A 17,982-nucleotide genomic window follows, 5' to 3' on the forward strand; every position below is an offset into this window, starting at 1 on the left:
TTTGACAGTTAACCAAATGGTAAAACTATGCCATTTATTATTCCCATCTCTTTTTACCCCTTACCCTGTTTTGTTGTTTATGTTTTCTCCCACCACAGAGTGTTAGTTCCAGGAGAGCAAAAGCTTTATTTTGTTCACTGTTGAAAGCAATAGCACCCAGAAAAGTACTGTACATATGAAACCCTCAGTAAACACTAGCTGAATGAATGGTGCAAACTGTCACAAGGAAAAATACACCAAAACTTTCATTATAATAAAAAAGTATAGATAAATCTTTCTCTAATGGCTTCCAGTCAAGTATTTTAAAACACCATATGCTATAATAAAAACATAAATAATTTATTAAAATTTGAAGGCAAAAACATAATTTTAAAAGATTTTAAAAGATTTAGACCTATGTTAGGCGTGATGGAATATGGATGCTTTCTGGAAATTCACAATCAGATCCAAGAGTATCACTTTCAGAATGTTCTAGTAGACTGAGTTTACTTTTAGTTGTCTTTGAAGAAACAGTCACTATTGTACTCTCTTTCTTAACAGAAATGTGTTTTTTCGAAGACTCACTTCTAATTGGTTCATTAAGCAAAGAATTATTTTGCCCAATTCCTTTGCTTTTCTGCTTTACAGGTGAGTCAGAGCAGGAATGCAGGTCCTTCCCAGGTTGTTTCTTAGCAGAGTAGTTTTTGGTATATTATGCTCTGGTCATTTTCTCTGAAGAAGACCTGCTATATCTAGGTAATTCCTCTTCTTTTCTTTGACTTCCAGTTCCAGAAATGACGTCTGCTGAAGGAGAACATGTTCTAGCAATGAAATCTTCAAAAGACTCCTGCTGCTGCTCTGTGACTGCGACCCCCAGGTTGTCTTTGGAAGTTTCTAAGGCCTCCTGAGTAGAGACTGGGACATGGAAGGAGTTGACAGGCAAAGGAATCCCAGCATCACCTGTAATTTTCTGAAACTGGAGGGAAAGACAAAAGACAAGACAAAAATTCAGTGATGAACAAAGCCAACCATTAAAAAGTAGAGTTCAAAACTTCAGTGTTACTCTGTGATCTTATTATTAACACAGTCAATTGATTATTCAGAAGATTTCAGAGCCAGTTTTTCTCTTAATTATATCCTGCCAAGTGATTCTCAGCTTAACCTAGCTATATCCAAGGCTATGTCCGCTACATTTTCAGACTTTGGTGACTGGGGTAGTTATTACCCATTTCCTTCCCCTCACTAAAAATAAAACCCTACTCTGTAAGAAAATTAATTTCTTTGCTATCCTCCAGGCACATGTGAACAGTATATAATATGGTTTGTGACCAGACTGTCAGTTCCCAAGACCAGTCAGTTCCCAAGACCAGTCTGAGATTGGCTGAGCTGGGCGAAGGGGGCTCCAAGTGAGGCTGGAGGAAAAGCTGACAGGTTTCCCCTCCGATTCCCATGACCAGGTGAGTCACTGTAATATCTTACGTATCAGCTATGTCAAGATTACTTATTTTAAAAATTATATCAGTACGTGTACCTCCATTAGTGTTCCTTCATTGTTAAGCTGACTGCATACAAATAGAAACCTAGATAAAATATGAATAGAACAGACATTTATACAACTTAAAATTTGGAATATTTTCTGTAATGTTTTCTTTCTTCATTAAGGAGAGTTTGCTTTAACTCATACACTTTCTAAAGAACTTCCAGTTTTCTTATGTACAACAATACAGTATCATGAAACAGGCCCACATTTACTAATCTCAGATTTGGGGAGGACTCCAGAGTCTTCTAGCTCCCGAGCATGTGAACTATTAGAGACTGACCATTATTATTTTCTCTCTGACTTGGTCATTTCCTTTTTGCTAATCACTCTTAGAATCCTTAAGTGCTGTCCTCTCCACTTACTTGGAGATTTTGCGTTGGTCCTGGGGCACTCTGCTTTGACTCTGATTTTTCTTCTTCAAGTGCCTTCTTTTCTTCTTTAGGTGGACTACTAACAGTAGAATTCATCTGGGGATGACCTAGTAAATGAAAATCTGACTGATCTATACCAGCCATTGTGGCCAGCTGCCCAAGCCTGGACCAGAGGAGGAAAGGAGAAAAGATAAAGGTTATTATAATCACAGAAGAGCAGTTTAGATTTCCCCAGACCTACAATCATGAAATACTTCTAAAATCTTAAAAGCCAACATCCTACTCCATACTACAAGCCTCTCTCTCCCCCAAATTCTCAGCCCTTTCCAGATTCATCCTCTAGGAGACATCCCACTGTCTCACTAGCAGCTTCAACATGTACCATGCACCCCGTCCACTGCCAGTCACACCTCCATTCCCACACTTCTTTACCACCTTTCCTCCAGTTTCCAAGAATGTGTTTGTTCCTTCCTTCCCAACACTCAACTCATTTCACTGACAAAACACCACTCCATCACCTATCAATCTCCACTTCCCTCTTTCAGCAAAATTGCTCACGGTTGAGAACCACTGACCTATATCTTCCCTGCAGATTAATAATAATTTTTATGCCTAAGACAAAAATAATTTTAATTCAAACTTATCAAACAAGCAAAGTAAATGAAAGATAGGAAAATTCTTATCCATTCCCGAATATTTTCAATGAAAACTGCTTTCAATTTAGTCTTTACAAAAAACTGTACCTACTAATTACTCTCTACAGGTTACTCTTTTATAATGGGCTCCCCACTCTACCAAAGCAGGCTCCCCTATTGGCATTTCTTAAAAAATTTAATTCCTCCTTTTAAAACGTCAACTATATTACTTATAATTACACTAAATTTGGCTAAATATGGCCACGTAAGTGATGAAAATTGCTCCAGTTCCTCAGCAAACTACCATTACAGTCGCAAAGAGAAGAACGCCATGAAGAGAAATGAACTAACCCAGCATCTTTAAGGAGATCCAAGAAAGCATGGAACTTCTGAAAAGAATTCTCAGTGCTGCCCAAAACACCTTCATCATCCAGGATCATGCTTGTGGACATGAAGGGCTTCAGACAAAGAGAAAGTTACATTTCTTAACTGGGCATTTTCATGTTCTAGCTATAAAAGAAGACGGAAAATGTCTGACATGATTTTTTTCTCATTGTCATCAAAAGTAGTCTTGCCTAGTTTCAAGGAACAAAACTAAAACACTCAAAATGTAATTAATCTGTAATTAACCTAACTCTCCACCAGTAAAGACAGAGACCATTATCACATAATAACCAAAACCCCCAGGCACCCAACAAAGTTTCCTATATAACGCTTAGGTGGTATATAAATAAACCAAAGTTATCGTTTTATTAATGATCTTTCATGAAAGATCACATTTCTAACTGGTTCAATTCATAATGGAGCCTCATTCCACATCAGAAAATTACCTGCTTTAAGTTTCCCTTAAATTAGAAAGTGAATTATATAATCTGATCTGAACAAAACATATTACAACTCTGCTGAATGTTAAGAATTAACTTTAGTGAACAAAATATCTAATGCTTAACGTTTAAAAGTCCTAAATCATACCCAACCCAATTTATTAAATGTACGATCACCAATGTTTTCTTTGGCTCCTTCAAAATATTCACTCCCGTGCACTCTTCCCCTTCCGCTCATCACCTATGCACTTAAAACCCCCTATAAGCTCAACTCCAGTATTTCTCAGAAAGGCTGTTATGTTCATGATGCCCCTTTTGCCTTATATAAGCAGGTGCTCACCACTTATTGAATGAGTGTCCGCCAATCCAGTGGATATGCACTTTGAAAAATTCCTCCCTACGCTCAACCTCTGATAAAGTATATTTAGAACTTTTTAGATTATGCCCTGCTTTCATGCACATTACCTAATGTAATTCTTACAGTATATATTTTTATCTTTCATTGCATTCTTAGAAGTTTTCCAATACCTTAAATTTATTTAAATGATTCACTTTCCTAGTTCATTGCCAGGAGAGTCTCATCATGTCTTTTATGCTACTGTATATATAGTATATGCACAAAAAGTGCTTTCTTGAATCAAAGAATCATGAACAGATCATAAGCTAATGTCATAAAGCGCGTGTGCGTGCGCACACATACACACACACACACACACACACACACACACACAACGAGATTTTCATATTTTTAAAAACATGCTTTCTGGAATATAGATCATATGATCACTAAATACCAGTAAATGCAAAAGTCCATATGATACAACCAATTTGCAACATATTACAGTTTTAAAGTTTACAAACTATGTGTATATGGATTAAAATCAAATCGAAATAAAACCAAAACACTCCCAAAAGTATAAGAAATTGTTTACTTCATTGACTCATTTATCAGCCTTAAGTCTTATTACTCTTTCCTCCTTTAACTGCTTTAGGCACTCCTCCAGTTTTTCCTAAACAGAGTAAATGTTATAACTAATTCGTAGTATAATATCCAAAAGCCTTTCCAGCTATAGGACTCATCAGGATTTAGGGGCAGAGCCAGAAGTGAACTCAGCTTTTAGTCTGCTACTGGTAATATCATACCATGCTAGTGAAATGAATTATCAAAATCTATCAAATTAGCATAGTAAAGATTTATTTAAATTCCACTTTTTCCAACATAAATTTGTGGCAGCCCACCATAAAAGGCATATGCGTATAACATAGCAAGTCAGAAATAAATAGTTAAGAACAAGAAAGAAAAGTTCTATTTTTATTTGTGGGTCTCTTTATAGTAGGAACTCCTATTAATGAACATGCTTAACACACCTGAATTGCATAACTGCAGATTCAAAAGCATTTTTTTTAAAGTAATCACTTTATTTTATTTTATTTTTTTTATTGCGGTACACGGGCCTGTCACTGTTGTGGCCTCTCCCGTTGCGGAGCACAGGCTCCGGACGCGCAGGCTCAGCGGCCATGGCTCACGGGCCCAGCCACTCCGCGGCAAGTGGAATCTTCCCCGGATCGGGCATAAACCCGTGTCCCCTGCATCAGCAGGCAGGTGGACTCTCAACCACTGCACCACCAGGGAAGCTCCAAAAGTGATCACTTTTAAAGCAATTTACAGTCAAGCACTGTTCCTGGAGTTCCCTGGGCATTAAATCTAATCATCAAAACCCTAAGAGGGGGCTTCCCTGATGGCGCAGTGGTTAAGAATCTGCCTGCCAGTGCAGGGGACATGGGTTCGAGCCCTGGTCCGGAGAGATCCCACGTGCCACGGAGCAACTAAGCCCGTGCGCCACGACTACTGAACCTACGCTCTAGAGCCCCCGAGTAAAAACTGCTGAGCCTGCGTGCCACAACTACTGAAGCCTGCGCGCCTAGAGCCCGTGCTCCGCAACAAGAGAAACCACCGCAATGAGAAGCCCACACACCACTACGAAGAGTAACCCCCGCTCGACGCAAGTAGAGAAAGTCCGAGAGCAGTATCAAACACCCAGCGCAGCCAAAAACAGATAAATAAAATAAATTTATTTAAAAAACAAACCGTACGAGGAAAGAACAATCACTAACTCCATGTTATTTTACAGATGAGGGAAACAGAGGCAGAGAAGTAGAGTAAGTAGAGCAGCACAGCCAAGGTCACACCACTAAGTAGCAGAGCCACACTGTGGACTCAGGAAGCTGGGTGCCATTCCTGCTCACGGAGGTGGTAGTCTTCCCATTCACCAAGGTCACTGAAATAAAATGAACACTGATAAACTCCCTTAGGAGTTTCAGGAAATAAGACACTTCGGTCCGTGAAGTGGGGACACTGCTTGCAATAGGCAGAATTCTAACAGAGCCCCTAAGACTCCTACTTACGGAAGTACACAAACCTTCCACTTATCCAATCAAACTCTAAATCTAGGTGCTGCAGTGAAGGGATTTTGCAGACGGAATTAAGGTTCAAAATCAGTTGTTTTTTTTAAGATGGGGAGATTATTCTAGGTGGATGTGACCTACTCAGGCACCCCATGAAAAGGACCTGAACTCTTCCTGAATTGAAGTACAAAAGGGACAAGAGGGAGACTCTCCATTGCTGGCTCTGAAGAAGTCCAATGGTGTGGCAGGGAAGGCAAGTGAGAGGCCTCTAGGAGCTGAGACTGTCCCCCGAATGACAGCCAGCAAGGAAATGGGGACCTCTGTCCTGCAACTGCAGAATCTGAATTATGCCAACAAGCCGAAGAATCTTGGAGCCATTCTTTCCCAGAGCCTCTGGATGCTAACACAGCCAGACTGACATCTTGATTTCAGCTCTGTGACCCACACAAACTATGGTGAACATCCAACGTTTGGGTCTCAATGTCTTACACTTAAATTTCACGTGCTTTAACACTCTCAGGAGGGAACGCACATGTTCCCGTGTGTATCTGAGCAGGAAACCCAGTCATGCTGTGCCTGGACTTCTGACCTGCAGAGCTGTGAGCTAGTCAAATAGGTATTGTTTTCAGTCAGTAAGAGTGTAGTAAAAGAATCAATATCCTACTCAACCTCCAGGTTCGTGAACAAAATAAATGACTGTCATTGTTTTAGGCCACTGTTTCGGGGTGGTTTCTTATGCAGCGATAAACAATCAGAATTCCTATACTTATGAAAACAGTACGGTATACCTTTTAACTGCTTTGAACAATCACTTAAAGAATGAGGAACTCTATTATATGCCATCATTGGGAGAGGAACTGGTATCACTTTCTGAAGAGTAACTCTTGGTACCTAACAATAATCCTACATCAGGGGTTTACCCTAAGGAAATCAAAGATGTGGGCAAAGATTTATCTACCAACATGATGTCATAAGATTGTTTATAACCAAACCCTAGAAGAAAGCTAAGAGCCTCCAAATTGGGACTGGTTTAAAGAAAAACAGCTCACTGTCTGAAGGAATGCGCTATGACAAGAGGTCTCAACCAGAGTTAATGAATGGGCTTCAGAAGTTCTACATTCATAATATATCTGTGCGTTTTTCCTGGGAGATGATGCAAAAGCTTAATCAAATTGTCTGATGTAGAAGAGTATTTAGTGACATGGCAAAATATTTTTGGTACTTTTTTAAGACAAAAGAGCAGATTAGGTGTGTGTACATGCAGAGGTGGCTTCTATTTCCTTCAAGAAGCTGTTCATTGTTTACAAACATTTGCTCAATGAACATATATTTTTATATTCAGAACATGTTTAAAAAACTGAGAGTCTAAGAACTTCAAATTCTTTAATGTTCCATTACTAAAGCCAGTCAAGTTTTCAATGGGGAAAAAGGAAAAAAAAATGCAAAATTCCTCTACTTTTAATATGATGGTTTAATCAATCTTCTAATTGTGTTAGAAGTGTTAAATTTTTGTGAAAAAGTGTATCCTCCTCCTACAAAGTATTCATAATTCATGTCCCTTACATGGAAATATGGAACCAAAAAAGTTAGAAAGTAAAATTGCTTGATATTCTATTACTTAAGTAAGACTAATGATAAGGCTTTGGAATAATTTTCCTTCCTGTCATCTGCTCTCCTTCCTCCCTTCTGTACACCGGCTAGGGTGATTTTTCTGGGACAAAGCTTCCATCATATTGGATATCAAATTTTATGTTCAACTTTTCTCCATTTAACATTGAAATCAATCATTTCTCATATAATCGGGGATTCATAACCGTGATTTTTTTTTTGTGGGCTACAAAATATTCCACTGAGTGGGTTTACTGGTTAACCATTTTACACATTTAAATTCTTTCCAACTTTTCAATATTATCAGACAATAACCGTTTTTATGCATGAAAGCTTTTTTCCATATTGAGAATAACGTTCTTAAAATAAATCCATGAGTTTGAGATCAAAGCAAATGAACATTTTTAAGGCTCTGAGGTACCTGTCTCCAAACTTCTTTCCAAAAGATTTCTGAGATTCTACACTGCCATCAGCGATGTATCACTTGGTATATAACCTCTACTATAACTGTTGGCTTACTTCCTCACTTAGAGTGCAAGTTATTTGAAGATAAGGGTGTATTTTATTAAGTGTTTACCCCCAGCACCTGTGCCTAGCACAGCATAGACGGTCAATAAATAATTGCTTAATAAGGAAAATCCCTGCCAATACAAGATGTATGTGTGTGAAAGACAGACTGTGTGTTTTTCTCTAACTGGATAGATGAAAACGTGTCATCTTCTTTAATGTGCAATTTTTTTGCTTATAATTAGTAATTAAATTTCTCTTTTAGATTATATTGTAAAAATTCAGATTCTCTGAGGCAAATGGGCCTGGCGCTACCCATTAGCTATATAACCTTGGACAAGTTCTATAACTCTAGGCCTCAACTTCCTCATCCAGAAAATGGAGATAAGCTCCCATATCACAGAGCTCTTGTGAGGATTACATGAGTTAAAACACATATAAAATTAGAAGAGTGCTTGGTACATAGAATATGTTCAATTAATGCTGAATGAATGAACATGTGAATGCAAACAGTAGTGAAGGGCTTAAAATGAAATGGTCTCATCCCACTCCCACATCCAGCACTCAAGAAGCGACCGATTCTTTACGCAGGTTTTTAATTGTAAAATACGATATGTGTACTGAGAAGTGCACAGAACAAAACTGTCAATGTGACAAATAAAAAGAGAATACTCACGTAAACACTACTCGAATCTGAAAGTATTGATACTTGTCAGCATCTCAAACCCCCCCCCCCATATCCTTTTCTCATCACAAGCTCCTTCCCTCTTCCAGGTTAAACACCATCCTCACTTCTTGACAATCCTTTCCTTTAACCTGCATGCATCCCTAACAAAAGAGTTTAGTTTTGTCAACATCTAACTTTATGTAGAGGATCATAGTATATGAAGTCTTTTCTATCTTATTTCTTTCTCTCAACGTTGGTTTAAAAAATTCATCCACATTGCTGCCTGGAGCTCTAGTTCATTCAATTTTATTGCTGGATAGTTTTCCCACTGTACGAATACACAAAATTTATTTAATTTTTGACTCTTAATGGACATTTGGTTTGTTTTCAGTTTGTGCTAATGCAAATCATGGACAGGAATCCTGCTGTACCGGTTATTCTGGTGCCTTTACACAGGGCGGGGGTGAGGGCTGCTGGCTCACAGGCTATTTATATACCTTCAGTTGATGGAGAGTGCTAAATGCTTTCCAAAGTGGTTGTGTCGATTTATACTCCAGTATAAGCAGGGTAGAAGATTCTCATAGTACTTCAGGTCTACAGCACCTGAAACTACCAGACTTTATTTATGTATTTGTCAATCTGATTGGCATGTAGTTTCCTTGGTTTTGACTCACTTTTCTCTTATTACTTAATGAAGTCGTACACTTTTCTGTGTTTACTGGCTGTTTGGATTTCCTTTTCATGAGGTTTACATCAATAGTTATTTTTTATTTATTTTTTTATTACTATTTATTTATTTTTGGCTGTGTTGGGTCTTCGTTGCTGCGTGCAGTCTTTCTCTAGTTGCGGCAAGCGGGGGCTACTCTTCATTGCGGTGGCTTCTCTTGTCATGGAGCACAGGATCTAGGCACGCGGGCTTCAGTAGTTGTGACACGTGGGCTCAGTAGTTGTGGTTCGCAGGCTCTAGAGCGTGGACTCCGTAGTTGTGGCGCACGGGCTTCACTGCTCCGCAGCATGTGGGATCTTCCCGGACCAGGGCTCGAACCCGTGTCCCCTGCCTTGGCAGGCAGATTCTTAACCACTGCGCCACCAGGGAGGTCCAACTATTGTTATTTTGAATTCTTCTCCATTTCCAAGTAATACTCTTACATGACTATTTTCTCACTAAATTGGAGGCATTATCTGTTCACTTTCTAACTTACTACTAAGTAAGGGTTTAGTTCCTTTACACTCTTTCCTATGTCCACACTGCTCTGTAATGTCATCATGAGTTATTCCACTGCTCATGATCTCTTTGACTTGTAGTGATATACTTAAAAACCTACATTGTTGATCAACTATAAACTCTCTCAACGTCACGCTTTGTAAAATGAGGACATTCATACCATCTTCCCTTTTTTCTACCTCCTGTCTACCTTCCAAACCTAGCTTTTACGTTGTCAAAGTTGAAATTTATATTCTGTTCTATGTGCAGTTAAGTCTTCTGTTATTCGAGAGTCAGTAAGGAGTAAGGTTTAAGAGAACAGGCAGAGAGCCTCAACTCAAAGCCTCAATCCAACCTTAAAATAGGTACAGCCTGGGCAAGTTCCTTCCCTGTCTTAGTTACCTGTTCTCAAAAGTGGGAATGGGGCATCCCTGGTGGCACAGTGGTTCGGAGTCCGCCTGCCAATGCAGGGGACACGGGTTCGTGCCCCGGTCTGGGAGGATCCCACATGCCGCGGAGCAGCTGAGCCCGTGAGCCATGGCCGCTGGGCCTGCGCATCCAGAGCCTGTGCTCCGCAACGGGAGAAGACATAACAGTGAGAGGCCCGTGTACCGCAAAAAAAAAAAAAAAAAAAGTGGGAATGATATTAGCACCAACCTCATAAGGCTATTCAGAGGATTAAATGAGTTAATATATGCAAAAACACTTAGAGCCTAATATATACTAAGTACATACTAGTACACAATACATTTCAGTACATACCAACTTAATACTAATACATACTAAGTATAGTTTACTTTAGTTATTAGTGATTACATGCAAGTTGACGATAAAAGCTGCAAACCAAGACAGTATTGCCATTATTACAATTAAATTAATATTGCCCACTGCAGATGTACTGTGTCTCTGTGTACAGACTACACCTTGTTCCATACTGTGCCAGTGTCACTGCCCTTGTGCAGGGTGACCACATACCCCAAGCCGCCTTGGGCTGTTCCAGTTTATACCTGTTGTCCTGATGTTACAGCATTAGAGCGCCTCCTTACACTATTGAAGTGTAAGGAGTTTGGACAAGTTCTGGTTTGGACAACAAATTAGACAGGTGGTCATTACCCCTGTGTGTCACTGAAAAGGGGGACACCTATAGTGTCAAGTTTAAGTGGATTCTTCTCTTCCTCTCCAATAGTACGTTAAAAATCAATGATAGTTTAGTTTGCTTCATGTTTATGTCCATATAGCCTTTTGTCCTCTGGAGTTCAAGTTCCTTCTCCTCTTCCTCTCCCTCCTCCCTTCCAACAGTGCCTAATACCAAGTAAGTACAATATGCCTCAAGGTGTTTCTCAGCTCTCAATCACACAATCAATAGAAGCCTCTCCACTCTAGACTAGCTGCAATCTGCACCGAATCCCCTATTACCTTCCTTCTTGGTTTATTGCCTCATTTTGCTGGATTATTTCTATAAATAGCTTAAGGTGTAGCACAGGAGGTCAAATTTTCAAATTTCTTTGTGTACAAAATATCTTCTTCAGCCTCCACTTATGACTGATAGTTTGGCTGGATACAAACCCCTAGGGTGAAAATTATGTGCCTGAAAAACTTTGGAGGTATCTTTCTAATGCCTTCCAGGATCCATGGTGCTGATGACAAGTATGATAAGGTCAGATTTTAACTCTTTTTTTTAGGTGGCCAGTATTTTTCTCTCTGGAATGGATGTATCCTCTCAGTATTTTATTCTATTTTATTTTTTCAGTATTTTAAAGTTTCACAATGAAGGGTGCCTAGGTATGAGTCTATTCTTGCTCATCTTGCGTAACTGTTTTCAATCTGAGGCCTGATGTCTACTTTCAGCTGTGGGGAATTTTGTTGCCCTTTGACAGCTTCCTTCCATTTTTTTTCTGGGTCTGGAGTTTCTAATAGTAACATGTTGGATCTCCCAGATGCAGCCTCTCTAACATATTTCTATCACTTTTTCCATTGTGTCTTTCTTTTTTATATACTGAGAAATTTATTAAATTCCTACTGAATTTATTTCAGCAACCATATTTTCATTTCCAAGAGACCTCTCTTGCTTTCTGACCATTCTCTTTTTAACTAACACCCTAATCTTATTTTATAGCTTTTTTACAGCTCTTTTTAAACCTCTCTCAGGATACTAATTAGGGTTTTTTCTTAAATTATTTTGTTCCCTAAATTGTCCCTTGTCCTACTAGGATACGTTTTCACTCTTTTTCCCCCTCTCACGTTGGAAGCTTTACTCAACTATCACGCAAATGACAGTTATTTTCTATTTAAGAATGAGTGCAGAAAGCTCCCTGAAGTCAACGATTGATTGGTTTCTTATGCAGGAAAAAGCGGGGAGTAACTGTAATAGGATCTCCCCCAAACACAATTTTCTAGGGTGTAAAAACTCACACTAGCTGCCCTAGTTCTTGCCTGTTTCACTGGTTTCAAAATGAAATCATCTCATCTCAGGAGTGTGAGGGCGGGGCTGGGAGTCCACTCCTCCAAACACAACCCTTCAATGAGCTCCCCTATTTCAGTCACACTTTTAACTAACTCCACCCTCTCTCCTACATGCGCATCTGAGCATGGGCCTACTTCTGCAGGTGGGGTCAGAATCCTCCTCAGTTGCAGGTGGTCGCTGTGCATATTCTAGGTGATGCTTTTCCTCTGTCCTACTGCTTCAGTTTCACACTCTCCTACTTGTCCTCCGTCTTTCAAAACTATGTTGAAATCTCTTGATTCTTGTGGGCTTATATACTTAAACACTTTGATACCATCATTGTAGTGTCTTGTGAAAACGGAGAAGAGCTACAAGGGTTCTCAGTACCTTCTGAATCTGCTATTCTGTGGTCCAGTGTTTAAACTTCTTGGTCTTCCCCAGTGTCTATCATTGCTTTTAGAAATACAATCTCCTGGTCTATTCGTGAAGGAAATGAATACATCACATCTAAAATGACAAGGAAGGCGGGTTAGATGCTCTAGGGTCTTGTCGTACTCTGCCATTTACTAATAAACCACTACGTGCTACAAATTGTAGGTGCTCATTTATAAAACGAAAGGGGGTAACCCTACACGAACTATAGATTTCTCCTACTCTAACATTTCATAATTTTCTAAGTTCTTTTCTTAAAATTTCTCTATATTATCATTAATTTTAATTAAAAAAATAAAAATCTAACTTTCTCTTTTGAAAATCAAAGAGTAATTCCCATAGTCCTACAATAATGGGATAATTAGTTCTGAAACCTGTCAAGTTTCATGTTTCATATGAAAAGAAAATCACATTAAATAATTTTTAAAAATTAAACATGAACTCTGTAGCACAAAGACAAGGTCCCCCCAAATGGTGTTCCTTTATTTACTAGAAATGTTCAGCTCTGCATTAAAGCTGAAAAAAAAAGAAATATATTATTTTTGAGGTACAAATATTTCTTATGAAAATCAATTTTTCTTTTCTGTCCATACAAACAAAAATATGGAATGGCATTAGAGGTCAGGTTTAGTTGGTAATAGAATGTAGCTTCTTGATATTTTTTATTTTAGGAAAGGAGAATATCAACATCAAAACTTTTTTTTTACTTTTATTTAAAATGAGGCCATATTTTCCTCTTATAAAAACAGAGTTCAGCTAGAACTGTCAATTTCCTCATCTGTAAAACAAGAACACTGAATCAGCTGACTATATTCATTCAGAACTCAATTTCTTTATCGTATGATCACTAAGGTTCTCCCTAAATCTAATATACTAAGGTTCTAAGGAAAGGAAAATATATTACTAACGACATGTTTTGATTTTTATTTCTTAGAGTTCAAATGTCCACCATTCACCTTGGTCTAAGCTTAAGGAACCATTCAAGGGGATACAATGCAGATGGGAGGGGAAAACAGAACCCTCACACAAGCTGTGGCGTGTTGCAATCAGGCTTCCATTTGAAAAAGAATCTTCTCTATAGCTTTAAAGTGATAACTTTGTACCTGCAGTGCTTCTTGTTTCAAACGGATTTTCTCTGGCTCTTCCTGAACACTTTCTGAGGAATCATCGACCTCTTCGATTTCTGAGGAGGAAGGACTCTCTACTGTCACAGTCACAGGAAATTCTGATGGACCTGAGTGTCTGAAGAAGAAGATAGGAAATCACAGAGTTGTTACACTAAAGTGCAAAGAAAGAGACAAGATTGTAAAAAAAGATAACACAAGCCAGATCCAAATATCCAAATATTAGAGAACATTTAACAAAAGTGATCTGAGGTATCATTATTTATAAATGTCTCTCACTGCTCCTTAGTCTAAAACAGGCAATGACTAAGTAAAATTACAGGAACTTATTTTTGCTATGTTACTGTCCAGACCTCTGTTGTACATGGTTAGGATTAGTAATGGGAATTGCCCATATTATTTTATTAAGTTTCTTTCACAGAAGCCAAGTGAAGAGCCAAGGTAAACATTTTTTCTCAGATCAACTTTATACTGCAAATGAAAAATTTATTCTTCACCATCAGACACAAACAGTCTGGAAGAAAATGTAGTTTTTCAGAGGAAAATACATCAGTAAAGGGACCGATGAATAATCAGAAAGTCAACATATCTAAGCTGGGAATAACAGACATTAGAATTTTAAAAAAGAAATCACATACACATACACAACTAAAACTAACCCATCAAAAATTTCATCTTCTCACCACACTTAAGCCAAAACTAGGGTAACAGTAATACAATTCTCCCATCAAGATTCACTGCCACTGCAATGTTGTTCAATAGGACAGTTCCAAACATTTAAAACCTTACCTGGCCACAACCCCATAAAAGTCTACAGATCATAAAGAAGTGTGCTGGGATTATATAACCACGCAGAAGACATGTCACTAGGACATCATTTTGACAACAAGCAGCAAACCCTGCAGCACAGGAAAACCGTAACAGGAGAACGAGGTGCTCTCTGGGCGTGCAAGGGCAGGACTGACACCCAAGATGCTCTTCTCTCAACCTCAGCAGTGGTGCCTTTCACAGAGCAACTATGCAGTCTCCCAGAACCACTGGGAAGGAGAATCTGATACTGACAGTATTAGCTTGCCATGAGGCCATAAGCGAGGGAATGTGTGTGGCCTTGGTGAGAGAGCAGAGGTTTGGGAGATGTTGCTTTATATTGGCTTTCAGATCAGGAATTTGTATATATAGCCCGCAAACAACGTTTCTTGAAAACATGTGAACATTCTTCAGTATGAGAGCTCCATGTGAGGGGGTCAGAAATGGCACTCAAGTTCGTTTCACTGGGTAACAGCTGATTTGCGGACTGGAAAACAGGCTTCCTTGTTTACAGGCATAACCACAAGGCTGCCAGTTGTGTGCCAAATCCACACAACTACACAGTTGCATTGGGAGAGCGACCAAACATGTTTTACATGGATTTATTTCAGAGAGGGAAATGCTTCTTGTAAGGCTCTGTCAGTTTAAAAAGCAAGGAGAATGACCATCCACCTTTCCCAATTCAAGTCCTATATATCATAAATATGATAGCTAAACACCAGCAACTGATTACATATATCACGAGCTTTGATGAATGGAAAGCCCCTAAAAAGATATCAACAAAACGAAGTTAGATCTTCATGTAAATACATCACCAGTTAAACCCAGTTAATACAACTATTTAGTATTATGTACAGTATCCACACAGAATTGTGTATAAAAATAAATAAGCTCAAAACAAGGACCTGGAGGGCTCTGCTGTGGAGAAAACTGAACAGAATTCAGGTGACTGGCTCGGTAATAACTCTCTGAACTGCTGAGAGGCCCCTTCAGTTCCTATGTTCAGGATGCTTGAGATTTCAGTCTCACTTCTTTAAATGGTGATATTAATCATTCTCTAATTTACCACCCTGTGTGAGGAGGATGGACGTGAGATTAAGTGTCTCAGGAAGAAGATAGGAAACCACAAAGTTGCTAAACTCAAGTGCAAAGACTGGGGATTCAACACTATAGTTTATGCAACAGCAATTCACATTACCATTTGCAAAACAGTAGTCGGTTGTCCAATGGGGATTATAAACATCCATTTAACATGAGCAACTGAACAGATATTTTACACAGTAACTACTTCAAGTACTATTTAAAATCAATTCTCTTTGTTTTCTTAAGCAATTGTTAATCCCCAATTTCGTGAGTACTACCAAGTCAGTCACTTGAAAATCATCTAGAGCAATCTATTTCACTTAGCAAGCCTAAAGCTATAGTTCAACCATTTTATTTACTGTTCTGTGACAAAAATTACTATGAACAGCTATCCCCTGGATAAGAAATCAGGTAAAGCTAGTTTGACTCACTAAATCTGATTTACTGAGTTAATAAGCCAGTTGTTTTAGAATAGGTCTAATGCATAATTTTCATCCATTCTGTATTAAACTATTTCCCCTGTCTAAAATGTCTTTTTGCCCATTCGTACATATCCAAATTCCTACTTCTGTGCTGTAGGGCTTCACGCAACTACACCTGCCTTTAATGAAACTTTTCTCACATGCACAATTGGTGATAATTTTAGTCTCCTCAAGACTCCCACGGGGTTAGCTCTGTTGTGACACTTGAGAAACAACTTGAAACTCCCAATTACTTTTTGTTTTTCTTCCTTAAAGGGCTCATTGGGCAGAAGCCATGTGTGAGTTATCTTTTTTCCTCTATAGAAAGCACCAGAGACCGCTCACATAACAGAAGTTCCAAAATAAAGACTCTGAATGATTGAAAAAGACAGGGAATGCAAACACGTTACCTGTTGCTTTTTGCATGTTCTGCAGTACGCCACGGCTGGAAACCAGACACACCAGGTGGTAGAGGTTCAGGACCATAACATTCTTTACCAGCAGAGTGTTTCCTTCCATTACTTACAGGTTGCTTTGTGGCCAAGCCTATGTTTGACAAAGCATGAAAAGAAGGAATCAAGATGCACCAAAGGTCTACAGAGCAACTGTCACATGTGTACACTTTGAAAGGAATCAAACAGGCACTTGACAATGATGCCAAGGCCATTAAAAAGAGGATAGTTTTGTACAAAGGTTTTACATAAGCCAGCATTTTTAAAAAATATAAGTTCTCTACAGTAACAAGTTATTTTAACTAAAACAAAAGTATTGAGATGTGCAGAAATGCAAAAATAAATTTTTAAAATAATCCCGAAGTATGATACATTTTATGTATTATGCAGAAACACTCAAGTTTACTGAATCTTAGAACACCTTTGGCATTTCTGAATCTCAAGGACACAGAAACACAGATACACCCATGACTTCTGCCAAACAGAATCTTCAGAATTAGACCAAAATTTCAATTTAAGATGAATTTTTCTATGTAAAAACAATAAAAGTTATAAGGCTGCAAGTTGCTGGGTGGTAGGTGAATCAATGTTACTCTCCTATAAGCCTGTCAACCTTCACTGCTCCTTTGATTTCATACAGAAATCACACAAAAAAACAAATGAAACCCACTGGATAAAAGAGTGAAATGTGGAGACTTATCCTATATTTCAGTAGTAAAGAGGCAAGTATCTTTATATGAAATATTTGGTTGCAAAAACTAGACCTACGTGTTAATATTTTATTTAGAACAAGCCACATATTAAAATTCACATTTAAATATTTAATTTGAATTTACTGAAAACAAACATCATAGGTTAAAATGGTTATATTTATCCTTCAAAGCTACTATATTTTGTGTTATTTTATTTATTTATTTTAATAGATCTTTATTGGAGTATAATTGCTTCACAATTCTGTGTTAGTTCCTGTTACACAACAAAGCAAATCAGCCATATGCATACACATGTCCCCATATCCCCTCCCTCTTGAGCCTCCCTCCCACCCTCCCTATCCCACCCCTCTAGGCCATCGCAAAGCACTGAGCTGATCTCCCTGTGCTATGCTGTTGCTTTCTACTATAGTTTAGCAGCATTAGGATGCAGGGTAAAATGGAGTGTATGTGGTTATATAGGACAAATATTTCATAGAGTGTAGCTTATTGATAATCACCACACGATCCTGTGTGATTTACATGCCTCTTAAAAATATATAGGCGCTCAGTTCATTTTGTGCTATTTTGTTGTGTTTTTTAACTTAATTACGGTCAAAAGAAATGTTTGTATGCATGTGGTTTGTATGTGTATACCCTTCCTTTACTTTCAGAAACGAATGCAAATACATTTGTATTAAAAGTTTTTTAAATTACACTTTTCTTGTTAGGAGATAAAAAAAATTTCTA

General features: G+C 38.4%; 1 pseudogene across 1 annotated transcript in view; it reads right to left on the reverse strand.

Annotated features, from left to right (window-relative positions):
* Nucleotides 1-394: 394 nt before the first annotated feature.
* Nucleotides 395-17,982, reverse strand: part of LOC309978955 (centrosomal protein of 78 kDa-like) — a 29,831-nt pseudogene continuing 12,243 nt past the window's right edge. The window contains exons 7-14 of the transcript in view: nt 16,502-16,637; nt 15,267-15,312; nt 13,720-13,850; nt 4,282-4,359; nt 2,877-3,035; nt 1,882-2,053; nt 1,511-1,559; nt 395-955 (exon numbers count right to left, since the gene is read on the reverse strand). The product of the transcript in view is annotated as a centrosomal protein of 78 kDa-like (transcript). The remainder of the gene's footprint in view (nt 956-1,510; nt 1,560-1,881; nt 2,054-2,876; nt 3,036-4,281; nt 4,360-13,719; nt 13,851-15,266; nt 15,313-16,501; nt 16,638-17,982) is intronic.

This window comes from Leucopleurus acutus (genome assembly GCF_964270905.1).
Source record: "Leucopleurus acutus genome assembly, contig: HAP1_SCAFFOLD_418, whole genome shotgun sequence".
Classification (NCBI taxonomy): domain Eukaryota; kingdom Metazoa; phylum Chordata; class Mammalia; order Artiodactyla; family Delphinidae; genus Leucopleurus; species Leucopleurus acutus.